Source organism: Arvicola amphibius, chromosome 8 (assembly GCF_903992535.2).
Source record: "Arvicola amphibius chromosome 8, mArvAmp1.2, whole genome shotgun sequence".
NCBI lineage: Eukaryota > Metazoa > Chordata > Mammalia > Rodentia > Cricetidae > Arvicola > Arvicola amphibius.
The window spans coordinates 111901454-111916166 of record NC_052054.1 but is presented as its reverse complement, the minus strand read 5'-3'; the positions used below and the strand labels follow the sequence as shown (position 1 = coordinate 111916166).

The 14713-nt window shown below is 44.3% G+C and overlaps 1 protein-coding gene across 1 annotated transcript in view; it reads right to left on the bottom strand.

The window, feature by feature from the left end:
- The window catches only part of Serpine2 (serpin family E member 2), a 58480-nt gene that overhangs the window by 27152 nt on the left and 16615 nt on the right, over positions 1-14713 (bottom strand). The gene's annotated exons all lie outside the window — the stretch shown is intronic.

The window sequence follows — 14713 nt, the reverse complement described above, 5'->3', positions numbered from 1 at the left end:
GGCTAAGCAAAGGAACAACAGGACAAAGGGACTGGGGAATAACAGGCAGGCTGTGTGATAGAGGCCAAGGGAGACAGAAAGCACGGGTCACAAGAGACTACTTGCAGGGTTTTATTTCTTTTCTTTTTTTTTGGTTTTTCGAGACAGGGTTTCCCTGTAGTTTCTAGAGCCTGTCCTGGAGCTAGCTCTTGTAGACCAGGCTGGCCTCGAACTCAGAGATCCGCCTGCCTCTGCCTCCCGAGTGCTGGGATTAAAGGCGTGCGCCACCACCGCCCGGCTACTTGCAGGGTTTTAAACAGAGGAAATGAATCAGGTTATTGGGATTTCCTTATAACCACACAGACTTGACTCTTTAAATGTACCACATCCAACTTTTTTTTTTTTAAAGTACAGGACTGTTAATTAAAACAAATTTCAGTGGTAGCTTTAAAGCGGCAACAGGGCAGAACAATTGGTAAATCCATAAACTGTGTGGATTCACTGCTGACGCCGAGTGTTCCAATGACAGCCATCGGCTTTAAATGTGCCCCAGGACTTGATTGCCCCTGACAGCGCTTTCTTTGGCTACGACAAGAGGTAGGAGTTTACAAGTATTTATGGGAAAGCAAATACTTCCATTAAGTTAGAACTCAACAGCAACAGTAAGCAAAAACAAAGGCAGAATTTGTGAGGTTACTCATTTGATCCATTTTAGAGGGTTGGGCTTTCACAAGGCACAGATTTCCCATGGAGCCCTCTGAACCCCCTTGTCACCGATGGGAGGTTACAGAGGGAAGCATTTGGAGAGACAGGTGACCTTAAGTGAGAGGAAGTCAGCGGCCACAAGGGAAAAGAGGGAGTGTGGGAAGGGCTGGGTAAAACATGTCTTCCTGCCTTCCCTTCCCTGTTTTGGGAACTTTCCACACTAAGTCATGCATGGATGATACTCAGAAAACACTTCTGGGATTAAGCCCAAGGGTTTATGAGCATTAATTTCTAATTTTATTATTTTTCATTCCATCAAACTAGAGTTTATTGAATGTGGTGGAGGAAATGTTTGTGTTTAGCCCTGAGCATCGCAGTGAACTCCAAAACTGGTCCAAGAAAATGCCAGCATCCCGGCTGGTCAAGGAGTGTCAGTACAAACAGAATTCCCCACCTGGCTGTCCATGTACAATGAGCCACTGAGGACACACGGTTCAAGCACTTGTTGTATGTTCTTACCCATTGCGAGACAGGTAAAATTCTTCTAAAAATTCAGAACATCTGGGGTTTCTCCAGAGCTTAATTATACAATAATTGTCTAAATTCAGCCCGTCTAAATTCAAAAGGTGTAAGTGACCTACATACGTTCCCACGTGGGCCTCTGCTGCGGTCAGCAGTGGCCTATTTTGACTTTGGCACCTTGGACTGGCTCTAATACCACGACAATCGCCCGAGTTTCCTGGAGCCCGCTGGACCTTGGAGGACTTCCAAGGCCTGATCATGGAGCTTAGCTCGCTCCTCTTCTGAGGGAGCTTTGATTTCCCATTTTTCCTTTCTCCCTAAGGGAATGCATTTCTTAATTGAAATTTAACATACCACACACACACATACACACACACACACACACACACACACACACACACACAAAATGTGGAGAACCTTTGTAACAACCAACCCCATCAATTTCAGTTCATGATTCCCAAGAAACTCTGCTGAGTGAGGGGATATTTGAATAAATAACTTTGATCTGTACAATCAAAAGACACAAAAAGATAAGTTGGTTTTGCCACAGGTAGCCTTAAGCTCCTTAGGGGGAGACAGACAGAGACAGAGAGTGTGTTTTGAGGAAGGCAAATAAGCGTAAACTTTCTAATAGTCCTAATATCAAGACACCAGCATGGACAGTCTCACAAACAAGGTTACTTTAGTTACCAGAATTTTGCTCAGTTATAATTTTTTTCCTCTGAAAGGGCAGTTCCATTATAGTGGGAGTGTTTTTCTTGGTTTCTTTGCCCAGTTTTTGAGAGATGTCCATGTTCGGCTTCAGAAAAGCATACTGGGCAGTCTCAGGGCTTTGTGGAACTTGGAATCAGGGCAATTTTTGATGGATGTTCTGGGCAGAACTTCTGCTTGGCTAAATGCTCTCAAATCAAAACTCACTGGGCTTGTACTCATGTCTAAGAATAAGCTTATGAGCCTGGAGTAAGGGTGAACCCATAAATCACTTCAGGCTCGAGTAAGTCCTAATAATGAAATATACTCATACCTCTATAGAAACTATTTTAGAAGACATAAGTGTGGTTGTTTTTAAAATGCTTCATTTTCAGGACAAGCAGAACCTTGCAATGGGAAGAATATAGCAACCTTCCGTTTATTTTCATTTTTAAAAAGAAATCACTCTTCAAACTTGGGTATGAGAGGAAGAATAAGCATTTGGCCCAAATGCATTGGGTAGCGTGGATACAGCAGTTCATAAATCTGTTGAGTGTTTCAATTTCTTGAATAATGTTTCTGCAACAATAAAAAGCAATTCATGTGCTTCAGGCCATCATTGAGGGAGCTCATAAGCCTACCCATAAAGCTACCGCCACGGGCACAGCCTTCCAAATGCTGGCTTTCTCCTACTCGGAGCCTTTTCACTTTCCGGCAAGGGGGAATGCTCCCGAAGTAATTGGGCACTGCTCTGAGCGGCAAGCACGGTTTAGTGCAGTAAATAACGGGCTGCTGGTTCTGCAAATGCCAGATTCAAAATGTATACTTGAAAACGTGTCACTTGCCGATGGCGGACGTGAGAGAAACACGTGCCACAGACTCAGTGGCTTCCACATAGGCGATGCTGAAATCTCTGCAAATTTCCCTGTCGGGCTTTCAATAGCAGCTTACCACCTATTTCCTCCTGATTGATCATGACACTCTCTTGACCTCAAAAATAAATAGATACACAAATAAATAAATAAAAGTCCTTCACTGATGGGCTACGGAAGCCCTTAGCCTGCAAAGTTTCCCAAGTCTCCTCTTTCAGGACTGTTTTCTGTTGATGGTCTTTCCTTTGCTTTTCTACTCTATTGTTCATTTAGTGACCACCAGAGCCCCCACCCCACAAACTCCTCCTCTCTGAATATGTCATCCCTCTCTGCACCGTGTATTTGGCTTGCTTTTAAACTGTCCCTTCCCACTAGACAGGAAGTTCAAAACCAGGGAACCTTAGAGTCCTGGAGTGTACGGGGTCTATTTAGTGCCTCACCATTGGCATGCACTAAATCAGAGGCAGGAGCGAGGGCCTAATCCCACTGGTTCAGGGTTTGGTTTAGAACGCGGTGCTCTTAAAATACTTTAGGAAACTAAAGTTCAGGAGACGGCACATACGAGTCCGGATTTGGAGCTACTCCCAGGGAATGTGAAAAAGGAGACACGTTGGCACTGTCAGGCCGCCACTCTCACCACAAATGTTCTGCTTCAGTGTGGCCCTGTAGAGGCTGGTCACGTGCCGTGAGTTCTGCAGCTCTCTGCCCACTACCTGAGAAGCTGCTGCCCATCACTCGCCTGGGCTGCATACGGACTTGCAAACAGACCCCTGGACTGACTCATGGCTGATTGACTATATAGCAGAAAGTGAGATATTTCTCATTTTCTATTTAACTGTTTTTATATAAAATATACGTTTATCCTTAGCACAAGCAGCCAATAATTTCAATGTCCACACACTCTATTTAGCATAGCAAGCTCTATGTAAACAATTTCGTGTGAAAAGAACCCAACAGAAGTCTATAGGTTCTCAGACATTGCCAAGGGTTTCTCATCAGCTCTTGGAGTACCCAAGAATATCTAAAGAAAGGATCTATCCTCCATCACTCACTAAAATATGTTGGAATGTGTACATGAGTACACACATATATGTATATGTATACACATTGTCTCATATATTCAAATATACATAAAATATATGGGAAAATGTATGTCCATAGTATTCTATATTTAGAAATGATCAGTTTGTGGTTTATCTCTTGCAAGCTAAAGATTATTCTGAAGCAAACTACAGACATCATAAAGAAGCATTCAGGACCACTCTAATATTTACCCACCCTCCCAGTTAGGAAATAGACCCACAATATCATTATCACTTAGAAAAATCAGTAACTCCTTCAAATGCTAATCATCCACTGTTCACACTGTCCTGATTATCTTGTGTTACATGTATAATTTTATTTGATTCAAGATCTCTAGACATTACAAGGTGATATCCCTCTTGCTTTTTTAGAACAAAAAAAATATCTTAAGTTGCTTTATTTTTAACTGTGGTCCTAATACCCACTGGGATTTGAAAACTGTGTTCCTCTGTCTTATGTAAAGTTGACAGAACCGGAACAAGATAGTTGACAACAGACAGGCTAACCTGAAGAAAAGAAAACTGAGCACCTAGAAAGTTATTAGCAACCGTTATCTAGAAGCTAAGCAACTCAACGGATTCAATCTTCAGATTCAGGCTGTTTTGTAATGGTGTTGTCCAAGGCGTTAGGCTCAGGAGGCTGGTCAACTGTTCTGCTTTTGTGCCGTGATCAGTGCCCAAGGACCTTTTTCTTTTCCTTTTAATTAGGAGTTCCAAAATGGTAGGTGCTCTTATAACCAAGTTGCCTGCATTCGTGAGTAGGACTATAGAGACAAGAAAGCCTCCTTAGCTGACTACCCTGGGCTTCAGTGTGTGGGGGAAAGGTGGACAAACGCTAGAACAGCTGTCAATTCAGAATGACTTCACCAAACAATTCAGATCACTGCAGTGTCTGCTTCTTCTCCCGCTGTTACAAACGCATGTTTTCAACATCTTCTAGATGCTTGATCCACTGTAAATATTATTCTTGTTGGAGACTCAAATTAAGTCGCTTCAAAACTGATTCTTGCAACATCCAATTGGATCATGTAGTGTCCTTGGCTTCTGATTTGACAAGATGTCCTTAGGTTCCTCTGTACATTTCCTGTCCCAACTAGAGTCAGTCACTTCTGATTCCTTTTAGAATGAAACACTATTTGCAGATTGCATCTGGACATCCCCATCTCATGAATCCCAAGTAAACTGACACAATACTCGGAGACGGAGATACTGAAGAACCCACACTTATTTATGTCATTCTCTAGGGTGTATAGAATCATAAAAGGTGGATTGCCTGCACAGAAATTGCCTTGCCTCCCAGGGCCAAGAAAGCCATAGGAGGCTCATTAGATGAGGCCAAAATGGGGAAGTCAGCTGACATTAAAAATTGGTAAGATTGGTCAAAGTATATTACTAATGTGTAAAAATCAGTTGAGTCTCCTGAATTGTGCCTATCATAAAAAGTGGAGTCACAATAATGCCAGGCACCTGGAATGAACAAGGGACAGTATTGCAAGGAAGGTCACACCCCACCCCATTCCACCCCAGTTTCTCTCCATCACTTCTTCCCAGTCCAAGAGACAGCCAATGGGGAAAGCTCTGAGGTTCCTCTTCTCAAACCTAGATGCTCCCTCATTGATCTACCCATTCCCACTCTTCTAAAGGAGACATCGTTGGCCCGAACATACCTACAGATCACACTGCAGGAGAAGGAACACAGCTCCCAACAGCTTTCGCTGAGGAGTTCTCAGAGGAGAGGCTTTAGTTTCTCAAAGGATAAATGAAAACTCTATATGCAGGTCCACAATGCTCAACTGTCAGGCCAAAGATTTCCTGCCAACATCTTTGCCAGCAGAAGAAAGTTTCCAACTCTCAAGAGCCTTCCACAACAGCCTTCCAGACACCCTTCAGGAGTTGGTCTATGAAGACTTAAGGATCTCTGCAAAGCTGTGGTAACGGTTCATCCACAAGTAACTGGTGTGAAGATTAGGAAGCCAAGAAGAGGCTGGCCTTAAATACGGAAGCCAGAAGACTACATTTTGAAACCTTTGCAAACCATTCCTGAAATTACATCCTTCAGGCTGTCCTTGTTTTCCAAATAAGAGCTCATTTCCTTACGATAACTAAACCAGAAGAACAAGCAAGCTGGGACACATGAAGATGTGTATCTGATAAGTATGCCACCGTCCTCAGGGTCAGCATCTTTATAACTTAGGGAGGAACAAACAAGAGAGGGCAGCTGGAGCTGCCATGGCCTTAAAATGTGTTCAGGTCATGAGACTTGGTGGCAAGTGCGTTTACTCTCTGAGCCTAAAGTAGGTTTGGTGATTCTTTTATTTCCCATTGAGATATTGTTTACACAATCTATACTCAAAGCCAGACCATAATAACTTCAAGCGTCCTTTGCAATAACACCGATGCTGTCTCTGGGTCCTCTACTCACTGATGAGAACTCAGTGCTCTTAAAATTGATGCTGATTGAGGCAAACTATGAAGGCCAAATGTTATAACAAAAAATATTTCTGAAAACCAATCTGGAATAAAGATATAGTCTTTTTTTTTTTTTTTAAGAAAAAAGCATATACGTGACGAACAACACACTCCCTTTATTAATTAACTGTAAGAGAATAACAGAAGATCTGCGCCCAAAAGCGATTATTTATTTCTAGAAGCAAAATCGTTGCAGTAAGTAGCTAAACTGGCAATTTTAATTGCAATCTAAATCTCCAATGGAAGCGGCACCGCGGGCAGCCTTTTAGCAGCTCAGCATACTTCCCCTCCAGCTTCTGTGCGTGCCCTCGCTAACTGTTTGCACCTGCTACCTTTGGACCACTGCCAGTGGGAAGCAAAGCCCACTTTTCTTCCTGGGCCTTAAGTGTTTACAGACACTATTTCCTCCCAGAAGGCTAATAGCCATTGACTCCTGGTCTCGCTGTAAATGACTCTCCAGAAGGCCCATGAGCTCTGGAGTGGGACTTGGCCCTGATACCATCTCTTCGCTTAGCTTCTTCCTTTAATAAGACCCTCTCTTCCCATTCCCCTGCTAGGTTTGCCTAGAAGGGCTTCCTTACCCACTTTGCTGCTTCTGGGAGAACACACATGACCTATGTCACCCAACACTGGGTAATAGTTAATGACATCCACCCAACAGTGTCACTTGCTGTTATGAAAACCAAGCAGTAATGTATCAGTCACTGATTCTGGATAATTAGGATAATTAATTCTGGATAATTTCTTTTTGTTGCCGAAAGACTTTCGCTATATAACCCGGGCTGGACTCAAACATGCTCAATCCTGTGCCTCAGCTTCCCTAGGTTGGAAAAAATACACATTAATCAACAACAAGACCATTGATGATATAATCAACTATGCAAAAATTATACTCTGCAGAAAGACTAAAGGACACAACCGAACTACTGTTAGACAACTGCTTCTGGTGACGAGTTCATGCCCCGCAGCATTATGTAATTTGCAGAGCTTCGGAACTGAAACGCCACACTTAAGCGCCACACTTAGAACATAATCTTTTTCTTCTGATTATAAAAACACACACGATAGGATCATGGAGTCAACATCAGCTGAAAGGCGAACGCTGGGTGGAAAGGGATCAGAGAAAGCTGAGAGCGCAGGCACAAGTCGTAAGTCAGAAGGCCACGAAAAACTGTAATAAAGTGGTACCCACTGGAAAGAGAGAAATGTGGACACATAACACAGTAAGCTCCGTTCTTACACACATGGTCTTCTGTCAATCAATAGAGACGTCTCTATTCTGATGGGCAACTTGATCTACGTCTCTACACGTCCATTATCAGACATTGAAAAAGAGAGGTAATTATTAATTAATATTTTATGCCATGCATTTACAGTGCCTAGGTTATGGAAGGAATTCAATGCATGTTTATGAAACAAATTGTTAATTCAATGGAAGTTAATTGTCCCATTTCTACTCTATGTGCCAGCAGCAATTAAATCCTTCTCCCTCAATTCTAACTTGCTTAAAATCTATAGACTACACACTTAAGTAGTTGGGAATAATAGCCATCATTAACTGGAAACACACTGCTGCAGTCTGAGTATCTGTAGCCTCCAAGAATTCACTTTCTGAAGTTCTAGCCTGAAAGGTGATGTTATCAGAAGTTGGCTCTTGTTAGACACGGTGATGTGCAAGTGCCTTTAGTACCAGCACTCCCGAGACAGACACATCTCTATGAGCTCAAGGCCAGCTTCGTCTACATAGTAAATTCCAAGCCAACCAGGGACATACAGTGGGACTCTGTCTCAATAATAATGATAATAATAACAAAAATCATATCTTTGAGAGATGGTTAGTTCTTGAGGTAGGGGTTTCACGATGGTATGAGTGTCATTCTCAAGGGGACCTCAGAGACAGCTAGTCCCGTGTAATGCATGAAGAACAACTAGAAACAACTGTTTGTACCACGTGCAAACAGAAAGCAAGCCCTTGACAGCCACTGCTTATGCCAGTGTCTTCATCGTAGACTTCCCTGACTCTAGAACGGTGAGAAATAAATGCCTGTCATTTATAAGCTCATCAATCAATGATATTTTGCTACAGCAGATTAAACAAACACAGACACCATATTTTACATTGAAAATGCAATTTAATCCTCCACATAAGAAGTACGCATTAGCTGTTTCTGTATTATACAGCTCATACATGGCAGAGAGCTGAGGCTGAGATCCTGTGCGCTTGGCTAACATGCCACAGCGCTCTCCTTGGTGGAGTTTAAAGGCCCATGAAGAAGGTAAAGAAACACTGTGTTCCTCTACCTGGGTTTAACTCAGCAAACACTTGGAGCAAACAAGTGACCACAGCCTTCAAGAGTGCCAAACTGCACACAGTGTTTGTTACTCTAGGGAGGTGGCTTTCATCCAGGGTGAGGGCGACTCTGTCCCCAGGGGACATTTCTGGTTGTCACACTATTTGGGTAAGTGGTGCTATGCCACCTAGTGGGTGGAGACTAGGGACACAGTACCTTATGGGTGCCTCTCAGGGTATGCTCCGTACCTCAGGCCTCAGGGTATGGGTCAGTTCCTGAACCTCATGCCTCAGGATGTGGGTTGGCATCATACCTCAGGCCTCAGGGTGTGAATTGGCTCCTGTACCTCATGCCTCAGGTCTCCATGAAAACCTATGCTCTGATGCACAGAAGAACACACACTCCTCCTCTGCCCAGGTCAAACCACAATGTCACTGACTTCCCTTCCTTTAGAGTGACAGCCAAATCTACAGCAATGCTGGCACCAATTTGCATGATTCTCTCTGTTTTGTTTTGTTTTTTTTTTTTTTTTTTTTTTCCCTGAAACTTGCCTGTGTGGAAGAGGAAAGAATCCAGCCAATTACTTCTGTGCATCCTAGAAGGGAAGGCTTATGACCAGCAATTATACCTTCAGCCTGCTGGCTAGTTCACTCCATCCAATGTGTCAACTCCAGTTTGCCACAGCCTGTGGAAGACACTCTGAGGCCGGAAGCAGGGATAGAGGCATTCTAATGAGCTGCTGCTTCCTGCAGGAAGCATGGGGTGATGGTAATACCAGGCTGAGTCACTGGGCAGCTATTTCCCTAAACCCTCGGAAAAGCAGCAGCGGGAAGCCGAATGGCATCCCATCCTCTGCCCTTGGTCTGTCCTCATTCCCACCTGCAGTCAGCTCTCTCCCCATGGCTGCTTGTTTTCATTAAGTCAAAGCTGCTCTATCATTCATGTTTGGGGAAATGGAACTGCCAAGTGCAGAGAGAAGATCCTTAAAGTTCACATGCACCACGCGTAATGTTTCGTACCTCCTTACTTACTCCCTGGCACTCTTGGAACCATTTCTTTTTGGGATGCGCTGAGCGAAGCAACTCTAGGCCCCACCCCAACTCTAGTCCCTCTTCCACCTGAGGGGACCTGTCTGTCTAGCCAGGAAAGCCAGACTGCTTGGTAAATAAGTTCTGAATTAGGTCTCAAGATGACCCCATGTCAAATTACCCTAAAGAGTGAAGGTCTCTCTCTCCCCAACTTTCCTCTCTCTCTCTCTCTCTCTCTCTCTCTCTCTCTCTCTCTCTCTCTCTCTCTCTCTCTCTCTCTCTCTCTCTCTCTCTCTCTGTGTGTGTGTGTGTGTGTGTGTGTGTGTCTATTGGGGGGGGCTCCATCTTCATGGGGAGGGAAGCCTTCTTTAGCAAACCAGTAAACTGGTAGGGGACATCGGAGCCCCACAAAGATGTCACAGAGAGGCTTATTCTGAGCCACGAGGCCCAGCTTTGACAGCGCCAACAGAGGATGTGGGCTTTAATCAGGCAGGAACCTGAAGGCCCCTGTGCTCCTATTTCAGACAGTGGGGGTGGTGGGCAGGGAAACCCACATTTGACCACACAGAGAGGTATTCAGACGGCTAGGGTTCAATTTCACAAGCTAAAGCCTCTTGGCTCCCCTAAAGCCAGGTAGTATTTAGAATTTTTGGATATTAAGCACAGTCATCCACTCCTCTATTCCAAGAATACTAAGGCAGTGCACTGGGCTCGCTGCTGTGCACCCAGAAGAGAACCCTGCCCTCGCGTGAACACTTTTTATGAGCATGTGCTAATGGCACTGAGGAGGTGTGTCCGCTGTTTCAACAGGGTTATCAAATTGCTGATCAAATCGGGATCATTAGCATCTCCCCTCAGGGTTTTCAACCCAAGTGGTCTGGGACCCTTTGACATCATCTCTAAAGACATCTGTGGTCTTTAGAAACATATAAAGGTGAGGAGGAAAGAGCTGTGGCATCCTGAGAAGAAACCAGGGACACAGGGTGTCACAAAAAGCTCCCAACAATGAGGAACTACACAGTCCAGTGTGTCAACAGAACAGAGAGGTTGGCAGGCCCTGCTTTAGAGAAGACTTTAATCAAACCATCATGCCACTGAGGCAATACTTGAATTCATTTTTACTTATCTTTGGTACAAATGCTCCGAAAGTAAGTAGGCTATACAGCAGAGGAAGCCAGGCACACCCACACAGAGAGGGTCTGTAGCCATCTGAGGAAAGCACCCCCTCCCCAGCGGAGACTGGAGAATGAGCTGTACACAGAGTCCTAGGAGCAGGGCGAGAGGTCAGAAAGTCATTCATTAAGACAGCCTGGAGGGTAAAATGCCTTTGACGGCTTTGCTTCTTCTCTTTTCACGCCATCATCCCTTTGCAGTCTTTGCAAGGCATGGGTAACCCTGGAGTGGGAAACCCTGGTGAACACCCAATTCACGGGCAACACACAGCAGAGCCCAAACTAGAGAGCAGCTGAAGACTCTCATACCTGTGTCCATCTTCCTCCACTACACCTTGCATTTGGGTACCAGGTACCCTGAGAGGCCAAAAGAAGGTACTGGATCCTCTCTCAGAGTTACAGCTGGTTGTTAGCGGCTGTGTGGGTGCTGGGAATGGAATCAGGTTCTCTGGAAGAGCAGCCTGTCCATTTAACTGCTGATCCACCTCTCCAGCTTAGGCCAGTTCTGAAGGCCTCTATCAATGCTGGCTTCTGCCATCACTACTGTGTATAACCATAACTATCATAGACAGAGATGATGACCTCATTCTCTGAGGGTCTCCACTACAGACCACCTTAACCTTAACTTCAAGTACAAAAGATTCAAATTGACTCCTGAAAACAAAACAAAGTTGCCTTATTTAGTTGCTTGTCTTTCTCTTCCATTGCTGACCCATTTCCTATATTTCTTCAGTAAAAGGGATGTGACAGTAAGGGACCTCTGTATCTGGGCACAGATCGCTAGCGAGGATAACGTACAGGCCTTTGTCTTCCCCAGGACAGCAGCAAACTGTACTGCTCCGTCAACAGTTCCCACGACAGGGTTAGAAACCACCATGGAGCACCATGTCAGCTTGGGAAATGGGCGTCAGGCTGCCAAGCTCATGAATACAGAGTGTTTTCCTATCAGCCCGAAATTGAAACAGGGTGCCTGTTTCAATTGAAACGTGACTCAAGCCACGTTGAAGGTTTTGGTTTGGGGCAACCAGACAAATCCTGTCTCAGTGGTCATGAGGTCATCAGATTTAACAGTAGCCGTCTGGATTTTAAGCTGTCTCTCAGAACTGTTTTGTTTGTTTATATGGGCAGAATAACATGGAACAGGAAATGCTAGACCACTACCCAAAGAGACCACTTACAAATAATGTGACACCATACTATAGAGCCTATTAGGATGACCCCAGAAAACGGGCAACCTGGAAGAGAAGGCTTAAGTGTTTGTAAGTGGACCCCAATACACAGTGTTCCTGCATACAGATATTCCCCCAGCAACTTTCCTGGAGATACTAGGAAGGGAGGTGGCTAGCCTTAACCACTAAACTTGCTAGTCTTAACCACTAAACTTGCTAGTCCTAACCACTAAACTTGCTAGTATTTGCCAGATCTTAATAATCAACACCACCCACCCACCTACTTCCCATCCAAGAATTCAAGCCAAAAGCCTGGGAACTATCTTTTCCTTTATCCCATTAGAATCATTAACAAATTCATTCTGCCTCTTGAACACATCTCAGGTAGTCTCTCCATCTCCTTGCCCCCGGTCAGTGTTACCACCTTCTCTGGAAGGCAGCACTGAGTTCCTTACCCGAGATATCACCCACACTGCTCTCTGACTGCAGAGAGAAGGAAAGCTGACCATGACCTTTTGCAAAAGATCTGCGCCAAACTATCCAGTGGCTCTCCAACATTCTTGTTAGCAACGGTAAGTCCATCCTGCAGCCTGTAAGTCACTATCAGGCCAGGATCAAACTTTCCTCCTCCAGATATACCGAACCTGCCGGTTTCTTTTCAGCATTTGGCTTTCACGTGAAAGTTCTTCCCAAATGAAAGATACATCATGTTGTTTCCCCTTGGTTCCTCATCCGCCCTGTCCATCACTGTACCCTAGCATCCAGGATAGCACATGGATACCCAGGGGTTCAATATACAAACGAGGCATTAAAGAAGTAGCCAGGCCTCTGAAGACCAACTTAATTCAAAGGCGCACCATGGACCATTTCACACAGTCTAACATAGCTGAAAAGTGCTTGGCACTCTTCACGAGCTGGACTGGATGATTCTTGGTTGGAAGGGGCTGATAAGCAGCATCTCTAGGCGTTACCCAGGAGATGCTTGCTGCATCTTCCACCCAGTTGTGATAACCACATGCCTGGAGATATGAACAGACGTCCCTAGAAGACAGAGGGAAGAATGACCCTGATTGGCAGCCACTATTAAAAAATTTGGAATAAATGGCCAGCATTCCCATTCTGGGCACAAAATGCCTAATTAACCTATATTCATCCTTTGAAGCAGAATAATGATGGGTTTCAGTACAGTGTGGCTGAACAATCATTTACAACATCATTCATTTCAGTAGGAGTATTCGTTATATTCCACCCCACCCCCAGCCAAGCTTATGGAATAACCATAAAGGTGTGAGTTAGACCACTCTGACAGATTCAACTTACCTTTTGCATCAATATTCTAGGTGGTGTCTGAAGTGAGATGATCCGAACAATGGGAAGGAATGGGGCAGGACTGCGTTCCTTTTATCCCATCTGACTTTTAATTTGTGTCTGGCACATTAAAAAAAGATAAAAGGAAGTAAAAAAGGAAGGAGGAAGGGAGAGAGAAGGAGAGAGAAAATGGACAACACTAGAGCTGGAAGTTCCTGGTGAAAGCACCACCTCACAGCCAATCATGCTTCTCTCTGTGGTGGGGCGAAAGCTAGGTTTGAAATGTGAAGGACCAAGTCTCGCTGCCATGGATCCCCACCCTGCCCACCCTAACTAAGGCACTATTGAGATCCCGGCACCTCCTCTGGAATGCAAAATGACTTCCTAGTTTTACCTGCCACTCTGCAACAATATTTTCAATTATTGGTTCAATTGCAAATGCCCTCCAAGTCATTTAACTAAATCTTACCTATATAAAATAGTCAATTGTGCTCTCTGGGCAATTCCCGGCTGTAAAAAGAGAGCTGTAGTGAGGAATTCTTTTCCGTAGCTAATTGAAAATACTGCACATATAATGCATGATTTAAAGTACCCAGGAGGAGTTTCAATTTGCATTCCCTATTTTAAGTGTACAAATGCTATCTTAAAGTGCCCTACACATTTAATTTAATATAGCTTGCCTGAAGCCCCAGACACTCCTAAATTTTAGCACTGTAAATTAATGATGGGAGGTTTTTAAGGCTCCAAGTGACTTTTAAAAACAATGGCTTGAAGGGGGGGTTTCTTTTTCTTAAGAAAACAAACATTCCATAGATTTGACTGGTTCAAATCTGTGAGAAGAAAAGAGAAGAAAGCTCAAAAATGGCAGCAGGGTGCCAGGATGCCTGACAGAAGGAAGGTACCAGTCTTAAGAACACACTCACCAAGGAGGCACAACCGAGTTCTTGAGAGTGCCCAGAACTATGATTCAAGATGCGAAAGCCCTTTGGATATTCCAGACCAGGGTGGTTGACAATCACACCCATGGGGATGAAGACAGAGGCTGAAGATTTAATGTATGCTATTTGGGAGAAGGGTTTAAAAGTGACCACCTTCCATTTCTGAGAGCCTTGTGGGTTTCAAAGTATCTTGTGCCCTTCCCCAGTTAACAAAGCAGTTATTGAGGTCCTACACCAAGAACCTTCATTTGGATGAATGACAGATGTCCTTAAAGGAAAAGAAACAAAGACAAAACGTGCCATGTAGTAAGAAGAGCTTCAGGCCAATGAGAGAGGCAGCTACTTGCCTTTATAAATGGTTACACTGTTTGATTATTCGTGTTCCACAAAGTAGTAAGTAAGTAGGAGACCATGAGAGCAAGGGCGGGCGTTGGCACTGCTCCCCATAACAGATAAGAGGGACCAATAGTGATAGCAACTGGTATCTC